This window comes from Typopeltis vanoorti, chromosome 6 (genome assembly GCF_054136105.1).
Source record: "Typopeltis vanoorti isolate ZY-2024b chromosome 6, IOZ_Tvanoo_1.0, whole genome shotgun sequence".
NCBI lineage: Eukaryota > Metazoa > Arthropoda > Arachnida > Uropygi > Thelyphonidae > Typopeltis > Typopeltis vanoorti.
Genome location: NC_143554.1, coordinates 18,185,289 through 18,209,029, shown reverse-complemented (window position 1 = coordinate 18,209,029; position 23,741 = coordinate 18,185,289). Strand labels below are relative to the sequence as shown.

The following is a 23,741-nucleotide window of genomic DNA, read 5'->3' as shown; positions in this document are numbered from 1 at the left end:
ATTTTCATTAATTATGTGTATTTTACTACCAATCAGGTCTGTCAGTTTTTCGAAAGGGAAAAAAATCTCTGCTTCCAGAAATAAAAAATGATTAAAAACACGCATTTTTTTTTTTTCATAATTCGAAGTGTGTTTGATAGATTACTGTTTATCAATTATAGATGGAAATGAAAATATAGTGTATTTTTTTTTTCGATATAATTTCTGCCTTGGGAACGGTTAAGAGATTTTTGGCATCCACAAATCACAGTTACAGTTCTATTATTCACGCCCACACTATCTTTGTACACGATTGTCTTCTTCCGTGGGGAGGTAATCTACTTGCGCAATACTGAACCGCATTCCATGCCAATCTAGACATGTAATAACAACTGACAGTATGGGGATTCTATAGAAGCTAGTATGTTGACGTGGAGTTGTTAGCATTTAGTCCAAAAGACACAAAGCCTTAGTAACTCAGTTGGTGGACGACTTAGAAAGACCTGAATTCGAAATTCGAATCCAGTCTATGACGCAAAGAAACTTTATAAGGACTTTTTAACTGATAGTGAGTTAGCCGGTTTTATACGCAAGTAAAGCATTTCCTTCTCATAAAGTCGGGTTTTTCATCCCCCCCATAAAAAAAAAAAAAAGACAGAGACAAACCGGCCAGAAGAATATACGCAATTAACACACATAATACAACGGGCTCATTGACTTAATTGCTTTGGTCACAACTTCAAACAGCCAACAAAAGACTTCTGATAAGCGAGATGAAAGCGGAAAGAAATACGATATATTATTATTATTATTATTATTACATCACACCTCCAGGGAGTCCAAAGACTCATCGAGGGAGGGCATCTACTCTACAACTCTATGTCTCACTACTCCACCAACCTTCATCATCTAACACCAACGCCATTTACCGCCGACTACCACCACTAGTACTTTCACAGACAATCACAAACATCCATGCCCACGGCGGGATTCGAACCCGCAGCCTTTTGGCTGGAGAGCGGATACGCCAACCATTCGGCCAACCAGGCCGGCAAAGATGAGCGCAGCTGGTAGGATTCGAGCCTACGCGGGGAAACTCCCCCACAGATTTCAAGTCCATCACCTTAACCACTCGGCCACGACTGCATCCAAACCTCATATATAAACCTCACTTTTGTTATGAAACTGGAATCCGAAAAATTCCAGTAGTTTTAAGAGTCATTCAGATCCAAATATATATATATATATTTTAATTTGATTTTTATGGCGCAAAGATATCAAAGGTCATACTGCGCCAGAACACAGGTCACAGCAGCACATATGGTAATTTGTTAGTAGGACTGTTGCAAAGGAAAAACGGAAACTTTACGTCACGCTCATCTTAAACCAATCAATAAACTAAACTCAATTTTTTATGGCATTATTGATATTTTAAAGACAGATACATGAAGAATATAAGGAAGGAATAATTTTGGAGATATCTTTGTAGGATGTTCTTGGGTGTCTTATTTTGGAGCAGCATCAGGCGTACAGCGATAAACATTAATGTACCACTACTGAAGTATGACAGAAAGGAAGGGGGGGGGGCGGAAATGTGAAGATAGAAAGATGTGGGAGAATTGAGGATAAAACAAAGGTATGTGAATTCAAACCTGAGTTACAAGGGTGGGCTGTGAATTCTTTGGAAAGAAGGTGAAAAATTGAATATTTTTAGGAAAAAGGAGAAGGATAGAATATGATGAATCAAGATTAGGGGTGGGAGTAACGGAGTGTCCAATATACCCCGTTATTCCCATTGATGAGACCTTAATAAAGGTCGAAACCGGTCTGGGTGTGCTTTGCATTATTGGGATAGTGAGGCAATTGATGTGAAGTCAAGTCTCTATATACAAGTAGCCTAGTCGTAAAGATACTTCACGTGCAAATTTTGTTTGCTTACATTTGGATAAAGGATCAAACAAGAATATAATTTCTTGGCACTTTGCAACCAAGTGAAAAAACCTTTCTAATCCCTCCACACAAACTATGTGATATACCGTCAATTACCCAACTACCCTCACTTATCTACTACACTGATTTTTTTTTTGTTTTTTTAATCTGTTAATTGCGTGTGCTCTCTTTGTTTCAAGCAAAGACGTGAATCGAATCTAGATCTACATATAATAATAATACACGTATATTTTAAATTATTAAATAAAATAAAATGCATCTAAACGTTTATCATTTTATTTTAATATCTTTGGTTTGTCTCGACGGATATCGACATCACATGAATAACCGCTATTAGGTACAAAGCACAAGTGTGACAGATACGAATAGAGAAGTACATTTTCCAAAAGGAATTAACCCTTTCGGTGCTAAGTTAAAATTACATATCTTACCTTCTATGGCATATCAGTATATGAAAAAAAAAAGGCGGGTGGGGGAAATGTTGCTAAGAGATTGCATGCCTCTCTGCAAAAACAAATATAAATTTACAGCTTTTCTATAGTTAAAAAACTGAACGTATATACTGTGTTGAGAGGTTCTATTAGAGTTCATGGAATAGATGTGGAAGTGCAGACGTTATACACACCATTCAAAGGCAATACTTACAATGAAGCGTAAATAGTGTCACAATGTGGAATTATTAAAAAAAAAAAAAATGGTAGACTACGCTGGTCCATGTGAAAGACCGTTTCTTTCATATCTTAACCCTTCCTAAACATATTTTAAAAGCAAACCAAAGTGGATATCAGATGTAGCATTATTTCAAAGCCAAATGTAGAAACTATGAAAGCTTCGTAAGTTGACCAGAGAGCTTGCGAGAATACATTCCTCGACATCCCCGAGTTGCCTTAGTGTAAACTACTTAAAAGACATAGGAGCTATCCAAGCATATTCGGCTTTTATTAAATATTTAATTTTTTTTTTTTTACTTTTATTAAATGTTTAAATTTAAATAAAATATTTAAAAAGTGTGTTAAGAAATCTCACTGCGAACGCAGTTCAATATCTTTATATCTTCTTATATCAAAATGCGTGGCATTTTATTTATTTATTTATTTTATTTTTATTATTTTTTTTGCGGTGAATGTGCAGATGCCATTATGAAAACAACTGCTTTTCTTTGGTATTGCTAGACACCTGACATTTTGTTATTGCTAGACATCTGAAGGGGGAAAAAACTCCAAAACTTTTGCTCTTCAGTAGTCTAAAAATTTTTAGATTTATGTATTTTTCAAAAACAAGTATTTTTCTTTCTTTCTTTTTCATCGCCTAACTTGAAAATGGTGGAAGATATCGAGATGTTTTCAAGTTTCAAGGAATATTTCATTCGAAACGCCAAATTGACATCGGATTTTTCGATAATTCTAGGCTTCTCCTATGTTACTATACGCATAAAAAGAACACATACACTCGTTGAGTCTGAATCCCTTGCCTCCAGAGACAAGACTTCAACAATGGCTTACACTATATCCTGAGAATAATACTGGTATTCCAACAGCCGAACATCTTTCACGTGGTGCCCTCTTGGATTGGAATACTTGCAAAAGCCTCAACAGACTACAAACAAAACCTCAAATGGGTACTACCTCACTGAACCAGATAATTGTGAGTGTGGGACAACCCAGTCCATAGAACACCTTCTTTCTTGCCCCTTCTTCAATCACCTTGCACAAAAGAGAACCTTATATTCTGCACAGAAAGAGCAGTTGATTGCGCAAGATTCTGGAGGGACATCTGACCATATTTATTGTATATAACTTATGTATCGTTTCTTTTTTCCTCATATTTTACTTATTAGTCCCTGTGTAATTCACCTACCAAATTTAAGCTGTTCTCATTTGTAATGTATCCTAATCGTACTCCTTTTGAAATGTAGTAAACCGGCGTACCCTCTCTCAGGCAAAGGCAATTTGGGAGAAGTTATAATTAATATTTTATTCGAATACCAATGACAGAACAAAGACAGTTATAATAAATTAACAAATGTTGAAACTATTTTTTCAATTATTAAATACATTTTTAGTTATACGAATTCAATATGCATACAGAAGAAACAAAATTGTGAATTTTCAATAATGAAAAAGATGGTTTCGTGTTTGTTTTGAGGTCCACAAGCGTAGAAAATCCCACAGATGCACACCGGGAAGGTCAAACAATCACTGAGGACCGTTAATAATTAAGATAATGAATGATTTCAAAATTTAGCGGAATGATACCAAAATCCGACTGCGTGGTTCGAACTGTTTGAATTTAAAATTTTAAAGCAAACAGTTCGAACTACGCGGTTCACACGTGATCGTGCAGTCAACTAGTCGCGACCCTAACGGACCGTGTCTATTTTTTATTATTGAAAAATTAATCCGCACTTATCTGGAATAAGAAAGCGAAAAAAAAATATAAAAGTAAAAAAAAGGCAGTAAAGGACGGTTCGCCAATTAATTTTTTTTTATCATCTGAATCCCATTCCCGCGAACGATGGTATACATTAGTACCACTGGTTGGATATGGATCAGATAGTCAGAAAACCCTCTTTTAGAGATGAAACTGAAAATCTTCAAACTGCTTCAACGCCTCGAATGAGCAGGATGGTGGTGGTAATTGTCTGCTACTACGTAGTTACAAACATTCAAACCCAGAGTGGAGTTCAAATCTATAGCTTGTTGATTACAAAATGAAAACGCTATCCACTCGGCCAAAGCGATCATCAAAATGCACATCTTTCTTTGTTAAATTTATATTTTAATTTTCATCTGGTATCAGTATACACTATTTTCAGATTCTAAGGATAAAAACCTGATCGACTACATATGATCTGAAAGTCGGGATGGAAATTTATAGTAAATAAATTCTAGTCAATATCGCAAGCGTCAAAAACTCTAAATCAAATGAACTATGGCAACATCCATCTAATAATTCATATTTATTTAAATAAATAAAGAGAGAGGGAATATTCTAAATTGAAAATATTTCCCGAAACACCTTTGAACAAAGTGAAAAGAAAGATAGGTCGCACAGTAATATGCGCATTTTAAAATTCTCATTTATCTTAATAGATTAAGCAAAGTTTAGTTTGTTTTTTTTTTAATATGAATCCTAACCTCGAAATAGCACATTAGTGCTATGGACATGCCTCAAAGATTAAGTAATCTGGAAACCCCTTGGGTTAAATCCTCAAAACATAGAACTTTTCACAAACACTATGGCCAAGGTGGGGTTCGCACCAGCAGTTGGAGGGCTGAAGAGCGGATATGCAATATCTACTTTGCCAACCAGACCAGCCGAAACAACGTCATGAGATGCATACATTATATCTACATTGCTGTGTTCTTTGAGCGAGTGGCATGATACAGAAAGAAGGTAGAACCCCGTTATCTCCGTATGAGTCAAGCAAATTCGACTTTAGTTAAAACATCCTTCTAAAAGTTCCCCTCTACTATAAGAGAAAACAAACTCAGGTCTTTAACTATAATCACAGGGAGTCGACAGCACTTCGGAGGTGTTCTTATGGAAGGGTCATTCCCAATCATCAGGGTACTGAAGCTACATAATTTCTGATTTTGATGAAAGGGAATTACTTTGTTACCATATGCTTTAGATAGAAGAAAATATTTTAATCCCCCCCCCGGCATCCTATTAATTATATCATTTAGCAGATCCACAGAATTTTATTATTTTATTATTTTTTTAAAAGGCCGATTTTGAAGCAAGCTCGAAAAATTAACGTGAAGGACCAAATAAAAATATGAAATATTTAGAGATACTCTTGACAGGTGGTATAAAACAAAATTTGTCCTGTTCTGTTATTTTCATCCCTTCAGCCTAGACAGCCTTTTGAAAATGAAGAAAACCCCAAACTTTTGTTGCATCTCTAAGCGCATTTAACACATCCACTTATCAAGATAATTTTTAGGACCTCCTGAGTGGTGTGAAGTAAGGAAATTACATGTTAAGAGTTTTTACGTCATCAGCATTAACGTGAAAGTATTATAAAAAATTAAAATACATTTTTTTTTTTTTGCTTTTATATCAGTAACTTAGCTACGCATAACGATGCAATTTCATATCACTAGGATGCACAGAACAATTTCTCTGCAGTTTGAAATAAAATTTTGTTCTATTTTAACCAATTTTACTTAGATAGGTAATAAAAATAACTGGCACTCCCAACTTAAATGTATTTATGATCTTGTTGTCAGTTTTAATAGAAATGCTACAGTAAGCCCATTTTAATAGTTACCATAGTAAACCCAGCAGACATAATCATCATATGAGGTGAAATAATCTTTGATGCTCGAGTGACTGCAACAACTTCAAAGCTCTCTGAAGCAGAAGTGGAGGATGGCAACAGTTTTCTCAACTGGGACACAGCTGTGATATATTTTTTGTGGTGTCAATTTTCTCTGCTTTTTCAGATCTTTCTTTAAGTAGCTTGCTTTCATGTTAAATGCCTTTACTGGATAAAAAAAAAGAAAGAATTTTATACCAGCAATGCTGCTAGGACAGAAAGCGAATACTGTGTGCAGTGTGGTTTTCAACAATCCTTTGAAAGCTTGCCTTTGTGACTAACCATTTAATGTTCCCCCCACCCCAGGACCATCATATGGGATTTTACCACGTGAAGTTACAAAAAAAAAAAAAAAAAAAAAAAAATGCCCCTCTGCTAATAAACCAAAATCATCTTTGTAATTAGCCAAGTTAACAATTTTTTTTTCGTTCCCAAATAACCCACTTTCATCAAATTACAGATTCAATTTAATTTTTAATTTCTCATAAACGATCCTGAAGTAAGTGGGAATCTTACATCAAGCAGCAGAAAATTAATCCCTGATCACTGCCTTTCAATACAAAATTAATACTAACGATATGCATTCTATGAACCAGTTCATGAATTCTTATTCTTCTGTCAGAACTCCACATTGATCGATATGAAGTATTTAAAAAAAAAAAAAAAAAAAAAAAAAAAAAAAAAAAAAAAAAACGAGCAGGTTGCATATTTATTTATAAGTTAATAATTTATTAGACAATTCACGACTGTCAAAAAGCCATTTAATAAACGTGTTCCTTGTAGCAAAGACAACAGGCGCTAATATACATACGTAGCTTTCATTAGTCAAGCAAATCTATTCTTATCATGGATAGCGAAGTGAAACGGCCTCGGATATTTAATTCCCGCACTAAAGTATACTATTAATATTTAATATTCATCATTCTCTGCTCTTCCAACAGATTAACTAGTGCCTGTAGATTAACAAGTAATTAATGCTTTTTAAATATTCTTTTCGGGGTTTTTACACTGTAACTAAGAAGGGTAAACAGAGACGAACAGGAGTACCCATGAGACAGTTATTAAATAGGCTTAATGCATTAGTATCTCCAGTGGTGGGTACAACAAAAAAACAGATATCAGATTACATAAAATTTCCATCGAGCTTTGGATAAGTGAAATGCTGGTAAAAATGATGCGATGGAGAAACCCACAACTTCGTTCCCAGTACAAACGTGTTCATTCTCTCTCTCTCTCTCTCTTGTTCTCTAGTCCTCACAATTTACAGAAGTCTGTATCTGACGCTACTCCCAGACAAATCATCAAGGGCCACTTAAGTAATGTAACCTCAGTCCTCGACAAACAGGGAAGGGAAAAAAAAGGATGGAAAAAACGCACATGTTAAGTGTCATAATTAGAGGGAGAAGATCCCACACCCCGTGTAATTAGGGCTCTTGTGACTAATGACAACAAAGAAGCAAAAAGGAAGACGTGGTTGAAAAAATGTAAATTAAATTTTTCACGGTATACTCCACTTTTCCACTACACTGCTTAACTTAATTGCAATTGAATCATTAGATTAAATTAACACTACACACCAGACCAACAAATCATTAAAACACTGAACAATCTATAAAGTGTCACATGCCGCAGGCCTCAGATGTTACTACAGAAGGGGAAAAGCAGAAAAAATGGAACAGTTTTAAAAAAAAAAAACGCATACGTGAAATCAGAGAAAAAATCGGAAAGACTTTATTCTTCCATGACTAACTTCAGATTTTCCAAATCTCAAATGTATCTAAAATCTGCTAAAATACTGTGTTCAGTGAAGATTAAAAAAAAAAAAAAAAAAAAAAAAAAAAGGAAACTTTAACCAGATTACAAAAGAGCTAAATTATACCTATCCGTAAAGCTACGGCACATAAGAACTAACAGTTTACTTCATGGTTAATGAATATGAAAAACATAAATTAGGCAATACTTCACAAAATATGTTTACCTGGCATGAGAAGATCTAAGATGCTTAGCTAGAGGGGGGGGGGGGGGGAGTGTCGTAACACGGAACCTTGTCTAGAGTGTTTAGTTTTCTTTGAGGTACTACTAAACACCAAGAGAAAGGTCTGATATTACACAGTAGCTGCAGGTTAAGGAGGAAGCTGGTGAAAAGTATTACATATGCATCGCCATTTAACGTAATTTCTGGAGTAAAATGAAAAGATTACTTTTTAAGTAAAGCGAACATGGAGTCATTACTACTCAGTTAAAAACCTTAAACGTGGTATAATCGATATATCCAGGGCATGAAATTCAAGAAAAGCAGGCAGATCAGCCTCCCTATAGCGAACGTGTTTCGGCTTGAAATCCCAGTATTATTTACGATTCGATTTGCATCACCACATACTTAAAAACAAAACAGAATAGGATGTATAATATTTTCTACATTACATAAAATATGATAAATGAAATGGAATAATTACATTACACAAATATTACAAAAGGCGATTATTAATCAAAAATGTCGAAAAATATAACAAGCGAAATGCAGCAATATTTAGACTATTAAATAATAATAATTGGCCCGACAAAAATTAGCGGGAGAAAGTTTCGTATTTAAAAGATATTCCCTTTAAAAATAAAATAAAATAAAATAAATAAAGGGCAAAACACTGCTTGAATAGTTATCTGCGCCAAGTGCAAGTGACAGATACAATTCACAAATCAAGGTTGTCAAATATACTTGTCACTTTGTCTGATACCTGTCTTTTAATTATTATAAGTTAAATAGTTCGATTCGTCCAGTCATCTGTGTCATTCGAATATTATAGTAACCTTTTCAGTACACTTTGCTGATTTTCTGGCATGTCTATGATTTTTTACTGCGCACTGTCAAGTCATGCTTAAATTTGTTATTATCTAAGAGCCGTTAGCACCGGAATAAAGAACCAGGTAAGGTATCGCAGACAATCATAAAATAACACTTCCTAATAGCAATGATTGTACAGCAGCACTATTCATTAAGACAAATGTGCACTAGACAAAATTTGTTTTGATTATTTTTGTTAAAATTGCCCGATCGAAACCAAAAATATTCAAAAATATATAATTTCCAATAATTTTATCAATAAAAAATAATTTGATTAAAAAGAAGGGAAAAAAATAAAATAAGTCTTGAACCTAAGAACGAGTCTAGAATCAAACTGAAAACCGCTTAGTGTATACATATGATTAAATATAGATCATATGAGTAGTCTCTTCTGTAGTCGGTAACAATACTCCCTTCTGTGATGCGAGGAATCTTTATACGAACTTCTCAACCGATCTCAGACGAGGTAGCCGGATTTATCTATTTATCTTCCCTGAAAGTCGGTTTTTTTTTTTTTTTTTGCAAAACAGGCAAGCCAGCCAGAAAAACGCATTCAATTAACAGAGATAAAATATTTGTCTCAGATTCCAAACAACCCAACTCAAACTCTTATTAGATAAAATAATTATAATACGTACTTATGGAGAATCATGAGAAAATTCTCGTGCGACAAATTTAAATAATTACCAAATGTCGGTTTTCGGTAATTGTATGGGACCATACGTGTTCAAGAATCGTCTCGATGGGATTTTTTTTCAAAATGATTCGCGGGGCTTTTTTGAATGATGTTCTTTTATAATACGAGAATACGTATTTCCATCATGATGGAACTCCAACGCATTCCTCAGGAGAAGTTTCCGATTATTAGAACTCACTATCCCAATCGTCGAATTGATTGAGAAGGAATGGGAATCCTTATCCTTGGTCATCTTGATTCTCTCCCCAACCTTATAACCATTTAGACTATTACGTATGAAGTGACATGAAAGTGTGTTAACAAACACGTTAATGAGAGAGAGAGAGAGAGATGCAACCAACTGAACTCGAGAATTTTGGACGCGATAGAATACTTTCGAAATGAAAAATCAATGACAGATAGAACAACCTGAGCATTATTAAGGCATATGAAATGCATATTCAAGTAGAAACATACATCATGGGCAATTATCATAGAAATCATGTCTTGAAATAATGTAAAATGATATTAAAGCACTTTCTAACTTATAATTCTAGAATAAATGTTCACGCCGTGCTTGAGTTCCCCCCCCCCCCAACCCTTTTTTTTCTTTCTTACAGCTGCCAATATTACTATACTGGTCACAAATCGAACTCATATTGATGATTAACATTTTTACTTATTCATGAAATCAACACTCGAAGTTTGGATAGCTGGGGCACCTCGTATTATGCAAATAAAAAATGAAAAGAATTGTTCTCATAATGAATTTCAATGAATATTTTGACATCCGGAACGAATTTAACCGAAAGCACAACAGGATCGTAACACATACGTAAATTTAAAACATTCCCTATTCTTCGAGAAAGGACTCTTCTAGGTATATTTAGAAGGCGATTAATATAAAGTGTGCTCCCTGAAGAAAAGAATCACAGTTATGCTTTTAAATCAAACATTAAATTTGCTACCGGCTTTAATTGTTCAAAAAATTAAATATACATTTTAAAATATAAGCGTGATTAATTGTGTGTGCTTGGTCAATTGTTAAATCAATTTTTCCCTCTCCAGTGAACCTTCAAAACTTAATCATGAGAAGTGCTAATTAATTAACACTTTTGTATGTATAATTAGCACAATTTCTGCAACCTATTGCAACAAAAACACACATAAAAATCTTTTTTTTTGAAAAGAACTCCAGCTAGCTACTAGCTAACAGCACCTTACGCTGCTGCATAGCAGCAGAATGGCAACCTATTGCCACCTCTGAACGATTTCTAACCACCCCGCATCCTTTTCATATATTACTAGAATCCATTCCGTAGCTGTTCTTTCATCTGAGATAATACGTCCACTGTGGAATAAATATGATTTCAGACAAGTTTTTTTACTTTTTTTTTTTCAGAGCCAAAAAGCCTCTCACAAAAGTATATAGTTTAGAAGGTAAAGATGTTATTAATGTTTTGAATTATGAAAAAAAAAAAAAAAAAACTACAATGCCAGTAATATTATAATCGCTAATCGTGGGAATTTCCTTCTGGCCAGTTCGCCTGTTTTGTGGGATGAAAAATCTTTTCACATCGTAGCATTTGATTGATTGATTGATTATTATTATTATTATTATTATTATTATTACAGGTAACCCTTGTACAAAGCGGATGTTAAGGTTCCATCGCGTTATGCGAGACTCGGATCACATACAAAAAAAAGTAGGGTTATGTTCCGAAATTTGTTTTTTTTAAAAAAAAATTATATAAACAACAATGGCATATCCAACAAAAAAATATTTTTATTTAATTCATGTAAATTAAGAAAACAAAAACTATGACACAAATACATTGTATAAAATTATAAAAATTACAAATTGTAATTAAGCTTTATTGCACGTAATGCGTAAATGTTTTAGGCAAAATAAAAATAAGTGCATATTTTAATCTTTCATAGCACGAGGATTTGAGGATCGGTCAATAAACATTAGTTTTGTCATGTATTACTACAAAACAGTAGAGTAATTCTGTCTTTGGAAACTTTGAATCCAGGAGCTGATCTTTCGTTTTTCGAAATATAGGTGCGTTTTGGCATTTTTTCCCCAATATAACCCGGATTCATCAGCATTGAACACCTGGTCTGCATTATAAATGTTTATAAACGTTGAGAGTTTTTTTGTTTCATAAGATTTCCATCCAAAGGAATTTTCTTTTGAGTGAATATTCTTTCCAAATCATTAGAGATTTCTTCATTTTTTTCTCTTAGAAAATTGCGTACACGAGCAACGAGCTTTGCACTTACCATTGACCCAGCAATAAACACTTTCTCGGATTTTATGTTCATTGTGTTTGATTGTTTGAATTGTTGATTCATTTAAATTCAAAGTCCTTACAATAACTGGCTTTTCTCCATTTTTCAACCGATCCATGATTTTAATTTTTTTTCTTCGAGACGAATTTTCTTTTCAATATTCATTTTTTCCCTTTCAATGCAATTTGTGGCCATTACTATAAAAATATTTTTTTTTACATAAAAAAGCATTACATGTTAATTATGTATGTAACTCACCAGAAAATAAAGTGCTCAGCTTGATATGAACACACTTATGATTTTTATTGCGCTTTCCTGGCAGAAAACGAAGACAATTTTTCACAATAAACACTTTATATGGTAAACCATTGCCGTACATACGTGCTAAAGAGTATTTCCCCTAATATAAATTCGCTACTTATAACTACCTGCGCGATACGGGCAGACACAAATTTAACGAAGATAAAATTTGATTTTCAAGTCGCGCGGTGAAAAATATATGAAAAGATAAAGGGTTACTACAATTTCTAGACTGTTTTTGTCAAAACCGCATTGTATAAGTACCGCGTTGAACAAGGGTTACTACAATTTGTAGACCGCGTTATATTGAAACCGCGTTGCATAAGTACCGCGTTATACGAGGGTTACCTGTATTTTAAAATCTGAAACTGAGGCTGGAGAAGCGAATACATAACAAGTTATGAGTGAAAAGACAATTCTATCAGAGGTCTAAATGATACCATTCAACGTGTAATGAGCTTAATAAAATGCGACTAAAATAATATTACTGGTTAAGAACATTCAAGTCTGAAAATTAAACAGAACATCTTCCTTAAGTATACACTACTTCGAAAGAAATTAACGGACACCATAGTGTGAGGAACAAACAGCCATGGCGGCCACCTTAATAAGATGTAGAACCTCATTTCGGTGCGATGACGGTAGCAATCCTACGGGGCATACTTTCCACACGCGTACGGTAGCGATCAATGGGCATTTTGGACTATTCTTCATGTAGGGATGTAATGAAGTTCCGGACTGTTGGAGAGAGGGCATCTCTTGACCTCACCCAATGCTCCAGTTCATCCCACAGATGTTCAGTAGGGTTGAGATCGGGGCTCTGTGGAGGCCAGTCAAGTGTGGTGATGTTCACAAACCACGCAGTTACAGCAGTAGCAGCCTTATTACACTTATGGTCAGTTTAGAAACGCTACAAAGTAGGAAGCATTGCACTGTCCAGTGTTTGTCGCACATTCCGAGACCAAATCAGGAAAAATAGGACCATACCATCACACCGCCACCTTCGAATTTCATAGTTGAAGTGAAGTAGCATTCTGGTAAGAATGCTACTTCACTTCATAACGTGATTCCTCACTCCATAACACAGTTTTCCAAGCTTCTGTGTCCCACTGTATACTCTCTTTGCACCACAGACGATGATGCTGAATGTTGCTTCAGCTATAATGTGTTGCTTGCATACTGCAAGTCCTACCATGGTTACCCATGTTGTGAGCCTCGGTTCTGAATGTTTTCGTGGAGATGCGTGTTCCAGTCGATGCCCGGATCTCCGCATTCAACGTGTCTGCTGACGAATGACAATTTTTACGTATCACCTTTCGTACCACCCTACGGTCACGTTCGGTGAGTATGGCGGGTCATCCACGGAAGGTAGAACTTGTAGTTGACTCCCTGCGTTTTATCTAAGAATGGTATCACTGCTAGTTGACCTGGGATGATACAATTTGTGAATAATTTGCCGAACAGATAGGCCTGCAACCTGGCATCTTAGCCTCTTTCCTTCAGTTTCCTTCTCGCAGCCATATCACCAGGACTTAGTTGCACTGAATGGGTGCATCAAATTCTTCCAATTTATACCGGCTACAAATATGTGACTGGTTACATGGCACGATGCACCTTGCCCATGGGGGAGGGGGGTGTCCGTTAACTTCTTTCCAAGCAGTGTATTTAGTTCAATCAGAAACAAGAGTGAACAATAAATGTCAAACAATAACAGTATTATATTTGTTTATATTTTTCATCACTTCTCGCACTCAGGCGATTGGGAACTACTTTGCATAGCGCCAAAGTAACGAAGGGGAGAATATCTTGTAAACGTGCATATTCTCTGGCTGGTTTATATGCTTTTATGGTAAACTGGTTAAGTGCCTATACAGTATAAATATTTTTCTCGTAGAACTAAAGGTAATCTCCAGTAGTATGGCGTCGGATGCAACACACTAGTGAACTAATAACATACATTTCATTTCAATTTCTGTCTAAAAATAAATAAATAAATAAACAATAAATAGTTAAATCCTGAAAAAAAAACCTGTAATTACTGCTCTTAGGAAACTGGAGTTAGGGAATTTGCGAGCACCTGACCATTTCATTTGTAATCGAGTCGTTCAATACGCCGCTGAAAACGAACAACGCTAAAAATGCGTGAAGTTATCAGTTTTCTCAAAGCCAAAAATCGCTGGCATTCATTTAACAGCAGTGCATGTTTATAGAGACTCAACAATAATCGAAACAAAAGTTTGCAATATATATATCAAAGAATCACGAATTAGCATGCTGCAAATAGCCACCACTCCAGAAAACGTTACGTATTTAAATAATGCAATTTATTAATTATTCCAAATCAAAGATTCGCAATTTTTGAACTTGAAACGGCCTTTAAGGATGCTCTTGTGAGAACCCTGATCACTTTGTTCATGGTTAATTGTGTTTCAGGATGTGTATCTAGACGGAAAAATGTCTTATAGAACAACAGTCTTCTTTACGCAGAATGCATGTTTTCATATGCTTTTTAGTAGAGAAGCTCTCTCACCCAAATACAGATGGAATTTGGATTCAGCACCACAGGCCTGAAACAAATTGCGTCCATGCAACATACATACCACTTCATTTTCAGTGCCTAGATGTGATATCTATGCGCTTGGGGGGGGGGGGAGCACTACTTCTAAAATAAAATTGTGATTTTTTTTGGTATTAAAAAAGGAGGTGTTTCACTCGTCGATTTCATGAGCAAGCAATGGTTACACCTAAATCAATTCGGCGATTAAGTAAAAAAAAAAAAGTTAAGACTTCTATTAATAAATTCTGAACACTTTTTTGTTTCTTCTAAATAAATTCTCGGACGTTCGCTTCCGCATGACGCACAATGTATTCCTGCAAAGTTTCGCAGCATTTGGATCGCCGGATGGCGCTCCACATGGCCTTAAACAGGAATACACTACTTTTGATCACTCTATACTTAAAGCAAATCTCTTATTTTCTAAAAGGCTTGCCAGCTGCAATAAATTTTCAATCCACGCAAAAATCATATTTTCATATGAGTAGCTTCTTATTCAGATATCAACCTGGTCAGCACAATATCCTTTCTCAGATAGGGATTTCAAACTGGAATATAGTAATCCGAGGCCTAGCCAGTTTTGTACAGAGAAATAATTGCATATTTGTTCGTAGTTCCTACAAAATTCCTGAAAATTATGAACAGAATCTCATTTGAGTCCTGGATATCCTTATCACCTTGTTTAGAAAATTTCATATTAGGGTGCATTATTATTCTTATCACTTTCACCACCACTATTCTGAATTTATCCTAACCCAAATAAGTTATCCTTAGATTTTTGTCATCCATATATTTAAGTCTGTCTATAACTCTTGGGAAGAGCTATAGACAGAAAAAAATTTTAATAACAAATAATACCAAACTTTTTGGAAAGCTTTGAGATGTGGATTTGGAGAAGGATGGAAAAAATCAAATGGACAGATAAAAAATAACTAATGAAGAGGTCCTAAAAAGAGTAGTAGAAGAAAGAAATCTGCTGAAGAGGATAAAAAGAAGGAAGGGAAACTGGATCAGACATATTCTGAGAGGAAATGGAATCATCAGAGATGCCGTCGAAGGAAAAATAGACGGAAAAGACCCAGAGGAAGAGTAAGGAAAACAATGCTAGATGACATGCTGAATGGAGACAGGTACACAACTTTCAAAGACAAGGCTCAGAACAGAAGAGAGCGGAAGGAAAGTTTTTGCTACTAAGAGAAGAACCTGCTCAATTGTAGAATACTTAAGAAGATAGCTCTTGGTTGGTCTTCATTAGTTAGCCATTCTTCCAACTTTATGTTATCTGCATATTTAGACATTAAACTTTTCATTTCATAATTATGAATAAAAATTAAGAAAAATGGGCTCAATACTGATGCCTGTGGAACCTCACTAGTTAGTAGAGTCCAACCCAAGGCAAACTATTCAATGTCACTCTCTGCGTTCTTTCCCTTAACCATCTTTACAACTATTTCGGTGCCTTATTCTTAATGCATTTTTTTTCCCCCAGTAAATTTGTAAAGTTATTTTGGATGTTTGAATTATGACAAAGCAACGAAGGATATGAGACCAGTGTATTATGTCTGTTAATTGCGCGTATTCTTCTGGCCGGTTTGCCTGTTTTGTGGAATGAAAAAAAATCCTTTATAATTATAATTACAGACGTAATAACAGGAACGTGCGATCCAGTACTAAATGTCTTATTAAAATCCAAATATATGATGTCGAAACCATTCTTGAATATAACTGCTTAGTAATTGTAGCAAAACTATGCTGCAGTTCGCTTATATTTTACTGATATTTCAATATCTATGAAAGCTGTCCGTAACAACGGTTAAGTGAAAACCAGTTAAGACTTCTATTAATAAATTCTAAATACTTTTTTTTGGTTCTCATAATCAACCATTTTTACATATTATTCAGATATTAAGGTCTGTAGCTCCCCATATCACTTTTTTTTAGCTATCCTTTATGGATTAAGATATTTTCCTCTTCCAGTCAAATAGAATTTCCCCGAAATTCGAGGAAGCCTTTGTTATTAAAGTTAACGATTTGACTATCTCTTCTCTTGTTTTTTATAACATAATGGGTTATGTCCCGTCTATCTCTGAAGCCTTAATGAGTTTCATACTTAAGCTATTAATTATTTTTTTAGTTCATTCTCATATAAAATCTCTTTAAAGAAAAACATTTTCTACCTATATAAAGTAGATTACTAGCCTTCCTTGTTGATTTATTAGTAGTATTTTTATTTATTTATTTTTTGCGTAAACGTACATGGGGAAAAAACTTGAAAGTTTGCCCTCACGATGGGGTGTCAATATTTCCTGTACTATATTGAGAAAGAACAAGTGCAATTTACACCTTTCTTTTTTGAAGCATATTAAAAGGAATTAATATTCATTAATTGCATGTTTTTTTCCTGGACCCCTCCAGCGACAATTTCTTTGTAATCTGCTTTAGCATGTAATATAGACTATCTGCAACCAATGTCTTAAACTCTGATCTCCATACCACCCTTCATTAGGCACGGATAACCTGGTCACCGTCAATGACACCAAAACGCAGTCCTGCCTTTTTCTCTCGTAACATGGATCTCAGTTCACTTCCCTTACCCTCAGTAATGCACAAATCACCAAACAAGATCGAATCTATCTCTCTCACTCTCTCTCCATTGGATTGACATTCACTCCCGACTCCTCTCATAAATTACTAGATATGCATTGGATGCGGCCCTCGGATTACCCAAGGTTGGGAAGCCCTGTTTTAAATTATACTAAAATGTTAATAGTTTCACAGGGCCTTTTGCGCTGATAGAGAGCACTAACATGCGAAGTGCATTATTTTTCCTGCAGTCAAACCATAAATGTCAGCAGCTAAGACCAAGGAGTTTCGCTGTGAAATTGGGACTTCAAGCGAAACAATATATTGACTAGTGGAAACTAGTCAATATATTGCGGAAAAATTTCTAAAGCGGAACAATTTCTAAGCTTCAACCGTCTGTTCTAAGAATGAAGCATTAGGTTTCCCAATGCAATGTTCATTTACCTTTCATCCCTGTTACTGAATTTAGAATGTCGTATATCTTTTTTACAAACAGCTTCACAGAACATTGCCGGAGCCCACTAATTCAACCGCGCGCGCGCGCGCACACCCACCCACACAACCCCCCACACACACAAATACAGGGTGACCATGAGTCCCGAAGGGATTTAAACATTTCGTAACTTTTTTTATTCTTTTTTGTTATAATAATTTCACTACAGGCACAGATGTTAGTGAATGTGATTGGAAGGATGAATTTCACTGCCCGGTGTAGGACAACAACAACCCTTTTTAGGGAGGGCCTGAAATGGCTTGGAAAAAAGTTCCATATTTGTTCTCTAGAACAGGGTTTTCCACAGTATTTAGACTTTAACCTACCCACAGTCAAGTGCATGACGGGTATATTACATTTCGTGAGTGTGATTCACATATAAAAATAAACGGAAAAAAAATAGACTCTGAGAAGGTACACTTCTGAAAGCGTTTCAGATGGTCCATATTTCTTCAACTGCATTCTATAGTTAGGATGAGTTTCCCTCGTCCTTCTAGGCCTTCCGAATGGTTTGTATAATGTGACGTGAGCACTGAAATCTCAAACGTGATATCCTCTCTTGTCGTTTCCACCATTCAAAACAGGTGGAGTGGTAACGAGATGTATTTTGCTAGTCTGAATTAGGACCTCTATAGCATAATGACCAAAATATGGCTGGTTGGCTTATTGGCTGTTCAAACACTAGTGGGAGATGTTCGAAGTATAGACACAATGGGATGCCAGTAGTAGGGTAGGCACTCTGAACAAGATCAAGATAAGATAAGGAATCGTGACATTGGTGTGTGTTGTTATGAGATGTAGATAAGTGACGTCATTTGTTAGTTGTAAATAAGTGATATTATTGTTTTGAATGGGAAGGAAGATATATTAGTGGATAAGGAATCGTGTCGTGATTGGTGGGACACTTCTGACAAGATCAAGATAACATAAGGAATCGTGACTTGTATTATAGATTTTGGAATTTCGCTGGAGCCCTTGTCTGTCAGGGGTATCACGTGGTGTGTTTGGTTTGCTAAAGGCATTGTGGGTTTTATTTAGAGATAAGAATCGTGACATTATGTGTTTGGAAATTTCTGGGGAACATATGTCTCTCTGTGATATCACATGGTGTTTTGGTTTGGCTATGAAATTGTGTGCAATGTTTATGATAAGATATCTTGGAATTTTCCCAGGGTGATAAACATCAGTCATTGTCTTTGTTTTATGTTTGGTTGTCTATAGATGCGTGTAGTAATTTTCCAATAAATTTTGGGGTATTTCTTTCCTGTTAAAGGTTGGGAATTCTTAGAGTATTGTGGTGATGGCAACAGTGATTAGGCATTTCTGGATAATTTAATTATATGCTGGTGTCCCTCACACACACATTAGACATGAAAAGCCACTAATGTATCCATGTTGATACTCAAATATGCACCCTATGATTATTCTTATGGAAAAAAAACTATTCAGTATTAGAATTACGCTTACCAAAACATACGATCAGTGATTATTGAAATTACAATTCTCAATTATTATGTTTAAGTTTATATCCGCCATCGATCGGTAATTGTTGTGTCTAACTTGTGAACTTTTCTGACTGGGGGAGATTGGAATTCTCCTGGTCTTACTTGAGGGTTTGATAATACTTCCCACACGACATTCCAAACATCATCTTTTTCATTACTCATAGTCTCCCTTTGATGTTTTGCACGGTATTATCAGTTCGGGGAAGTACAACTGTTTTTCTAGTGTAAAATTCTTATGACACATATAATAAAATTATTCATTCCTCATTAAGGATTTTATACAGTTATTGTTTTCAAGTAGATGGCTTGTTTGTTTGATTACATTTTGTGTAGCTAGAAAACTGGAATTTATTTCAAATGAATATTAGCTCTGTAATATATATACTTTGTTAATTTCTATGTTACCTTACATTGGACCGTAATATAATTAACAAATTGTATTTACTGAATCTAACATACAGAAATTAATAAAGAGAAAAAGACAGTATTATTATTTTTGCTTATTCTTCTGATTTCACATTTGCGCTGATGTTCATAGTGTATGATTTACCACTGGTGCTTACGTGTAATTCATGTAATTTTTCTCCATGTGACATTTCAAAACAAGTTGAACTATGGTTTTTGCATAGTTCAAATATGTAAAACTGATATCTGTTAGTCCCTATTAACTGTTGTCCTCTCAGCCCGACATTTATTTCACAGTAGGGATATTTATATATATATTTTAACACAATTATTATATGAAATATTCTTTCCAATACAAATATTTATGATCACAACAAACAAGAAATTCATCACCCTTTCAAAGTTTTGAAATTCATGCACGTATTGTTTTCATCATTTGGAATTATTTAAATGAAGAACGGGTATGGCTATTAAGTTCGTTAATGTTTTTTGATTTTTCTCTTCCAATGGTAAGTATTTTTTGATATATGCATGTTGATTCACTTGTTATCTGCATGCTACAATACCTTTTTTTATTTATACAACAAACTTTTTAAGTTTTTAGTAACTTGATGGGTTAAAATATGTAAAGTCCCTTTGTAAATAACCAAATTCTAACAGTCGTTCTTTAAGTACGATTGTTTTTTCTAGTCTATTGGAGGTATCTACATATACAGGGTGTTCGGGATAAATTTGACAGTTTCGTAAGGAAAAAGAAAATCTTCTTTGTATCTATTAAATTTAATGAATTGACAAAAAAACATTACAGGCAGAGTTAATTACAATACTATCAACAAGATTTACTCAAAATAACCACCATTAGCATCGATCACAGCTTCAATTCTGCTTCGGAACCTCGAACAAGCTGATGCTACAGTCTCCCTGGGAAGGGCCGCAAAAACTGTTTTAATTTTATCCATTAACTGGGCTTTTGTATTACTGGAAGTGCGATTGGTGTCTTTTTCAACTGCGGCCCATACAAAATAATCCATGGGGTTAAGGTCTGGGGAGTTTGGAGGCCAAACATTTGGACTGGTGAAGTCGTAGAAATTTTCAGACAACCATTTTTGACTTTTCCCAGAGGTGTGGCAAGGGGCCGAATCCTGCTGCCATACATACGGCCTACCATTGGCTACCCTTGTTATCCAGGGCTTGACTACAGTTAGCAACTCCACGAACAAAGCCCGAATTCCAATGCCAGGGTTCTTCAACACCTGTTCCTGCAGATTTGCGAGGAATTCTGCTGTACGAACGCAATCAGATCGTCTGCTAGGGATCTTTCTTCTTGCTACATCCTCGTAGTCACCATTGCAAGTCTCTAGTTCATGCCTGATTGTTTTTACTGTATTCAGGGAGCATTGGGCAGCAGTCGTAATATCCTTATTTTGATGGCGGGCACAAATCATCATGATACAAGTTATTCTCTTCCATGATTCAGGTGGGTTCCAGCTATCCATCCTTTCTGACATCTTGTATATGAATGAAGAAGGGTCCAAACTTTTAAATGAAGAGAAGTGTGTGTTAATACATGTAACTTACGGAAAAATATAATTAATTATAAATATGTCAAATTTATCCCGAACACCCTGTATAATAAATAAATTTGTCACTTTTCAGGTGAAATATTCTCAACTAAAATTTTGCCTATTAATTTAATACCCATTTCCTTTTGCTTCCAAGAGTTGACACAATTTCATTGAGTGGATTTTCAAAAAAAAAGTCTGGTTAGTTTGTGGCATGAAATTTCACAAGGAAAAAATGTTATGGTCTTACTTAAATTTGTATAACACATCAACGACACCCAATTTGTTCATTTAAATTTACACATTTTATTTGAATGAAATATTATTTACAAATTGTATTTACTGAATCTAACATACAGAAAATAAATAAAGTGAAAAATACAATCTATTTTTTTGTTCTTTAATCTTCTTATTGTTAAATTTGCACTATTGTTCAAAGGTTCTTCCCATGCTTGTGGAATTGCCATCGTGTGGTATTTGACAATGTGACTCTCATCTGAAAGTTAATTTTCATTTGGTGATCGTTGGGAATTTATTACTGTAGTAAAATTAAGGGTTGCATATTCATTTTTTTGAAACCAATACATATACTTCTGAGAATTATTAAAAGCACAGAATCTTTCGTTATGTTTCCAAAAGCATTTAAAAGTACACATTATGTTTTCACGTTTTGGGCATCCAATTTCATTTAAATGAAGAACAGGGCTTCCTATTAACCTCGTTAATGTTTTTGATTTTTCTCTTCCTTTGGTGAGTAATATTTGATATTTGCATGTTGATTCTATCATCCAATTTCTTAGTTTGTCCAGAGATAGTGAACCAATTTCCCACTTCAGCTGATGGTGATATTTTATTAACCAAGAATTCTGTTTTTTAACTCTTTCAGGTAATTCTTTCCAACTACAAGGTGATTTTGTCAATGCATATCTTACAATAATTCCATCAGAAACACAAATTTCTTTAGGAAATAAATTTGAAGTCTTATTCAAAAGAAATTGTATATCAATTATACCAATGATAACCGAAAATTGGTATTTTTCATGCACTATCGATTTTTCATAATCATTTTCCTTCATTCTATCAAATAAATAGTTATTTATTATTATTATTATTATTATTTCACTGATTATTAGCTCTGATCGTATATTTTATGTTAACTTTCTGTTACAAAATTCTAAACAATTAGAAATTTTCACAAAGAAACTTTCAAAGAATTTTTTGGCTCACTCATTATTTTTACATTACCAAACACAAAACAGCGGCTGCAGTAGATGAATGATTACCTTAAGTCCAAAGTCACTCGACTCTATGGTTTTTTCTTATAGTACTGTTTACATTTACTATGCCTTACCCTGATTGTTCTTTCAAAAATGAACTTTTTGCGCAGATGACTCAACGACATATTTTTGCATGCTGTTGATATACTGTTGGTGTGTTTTTATCTTACTTTGTGTGGGAAAGGTAAAATTTGTATATGTGTTATCTGGAGAGTACAAATATTTTTTCTATACCAAACTTTAAGAGTTTAAGTCATGTTTTTGGGTTAATTATCTTCTGTCTCTCTGTAAAACAACCAAATTCTAACAGTTTGGATTTTCGATTATATGAACGAATTGTTTTCTGATAACTCAAACAATGCCAATATTTAGCATTAGACAATTTCTAAAATAATCAATATATGGATATCAGTTTTCAACACTCCCCCCCCCCGTTCCTGGCATTAATTTCAGAGTTGCGATTTTTTTAAAAATAATTAAACAGAATTGCATTAAGGTATAAAGTTGTGGATTTAAATATCAAGTTCTAATCAGAATAACTGAGTAAAAAATTCACTGTGGAAAAACACAACAACAAAACCACACATTTTTGCTCATTTAAGTTTACAAATGCATATTTTATTTTGCTGAATTACTATTTACAAGTATATTCACTGAGAAAAATTCGAAACATGTAATTACCTAAAAATATTTCACAATATTTAGTTTAGACTCTTAACATTTTACAAAGAGTTCAATGAATAAAATTTTTGTTACTCACTGTTTCTTGGTTACATTATATCAAAATAGCTGGTCATGCAAAAGAGTTTTTAAAATCAGATACCATGATAAGCACACTTCCATACATTTGATATTGTGTCAGTCTGGAAATGACACCATGCCTCCCAAAACATTCTGTGTATTAATAAGTTTAGTTTAATCCTTTATCCAAGCATGAGCAAACAAAGTTTGCGCCTGAAAGTATCTTCAGGACTGGGGTAAGGTAGTAACAACACC

The 23,741-nt window shown here is 34.6% G+C and overlaps 1 protein-coding gene and 1 non-coding gene across 4 annotated transcripts in view; both read right to left on the bottom strand.

Annotated features, from left to right (window-relative positions):
* The window catches only part of LOC150105315 (ubiquitin carboxyl-terminal hydrolase 48-like), a 776,830-nt gene that overhangs the window by 146,615 nt on the left and 606,474 nt on the right, over nucleotides 1–23,741 (bottom strand). The window lies entirely within an intron of this gene.
* Nucleotides 1,042–1,125, bottom strand: TRNAS-UGA (transfer RNA serine (anticodon UGA)). Its single transcript has one exon. It is a non-coding gene; the product is annotated as a tRNA-Ser (tRNA).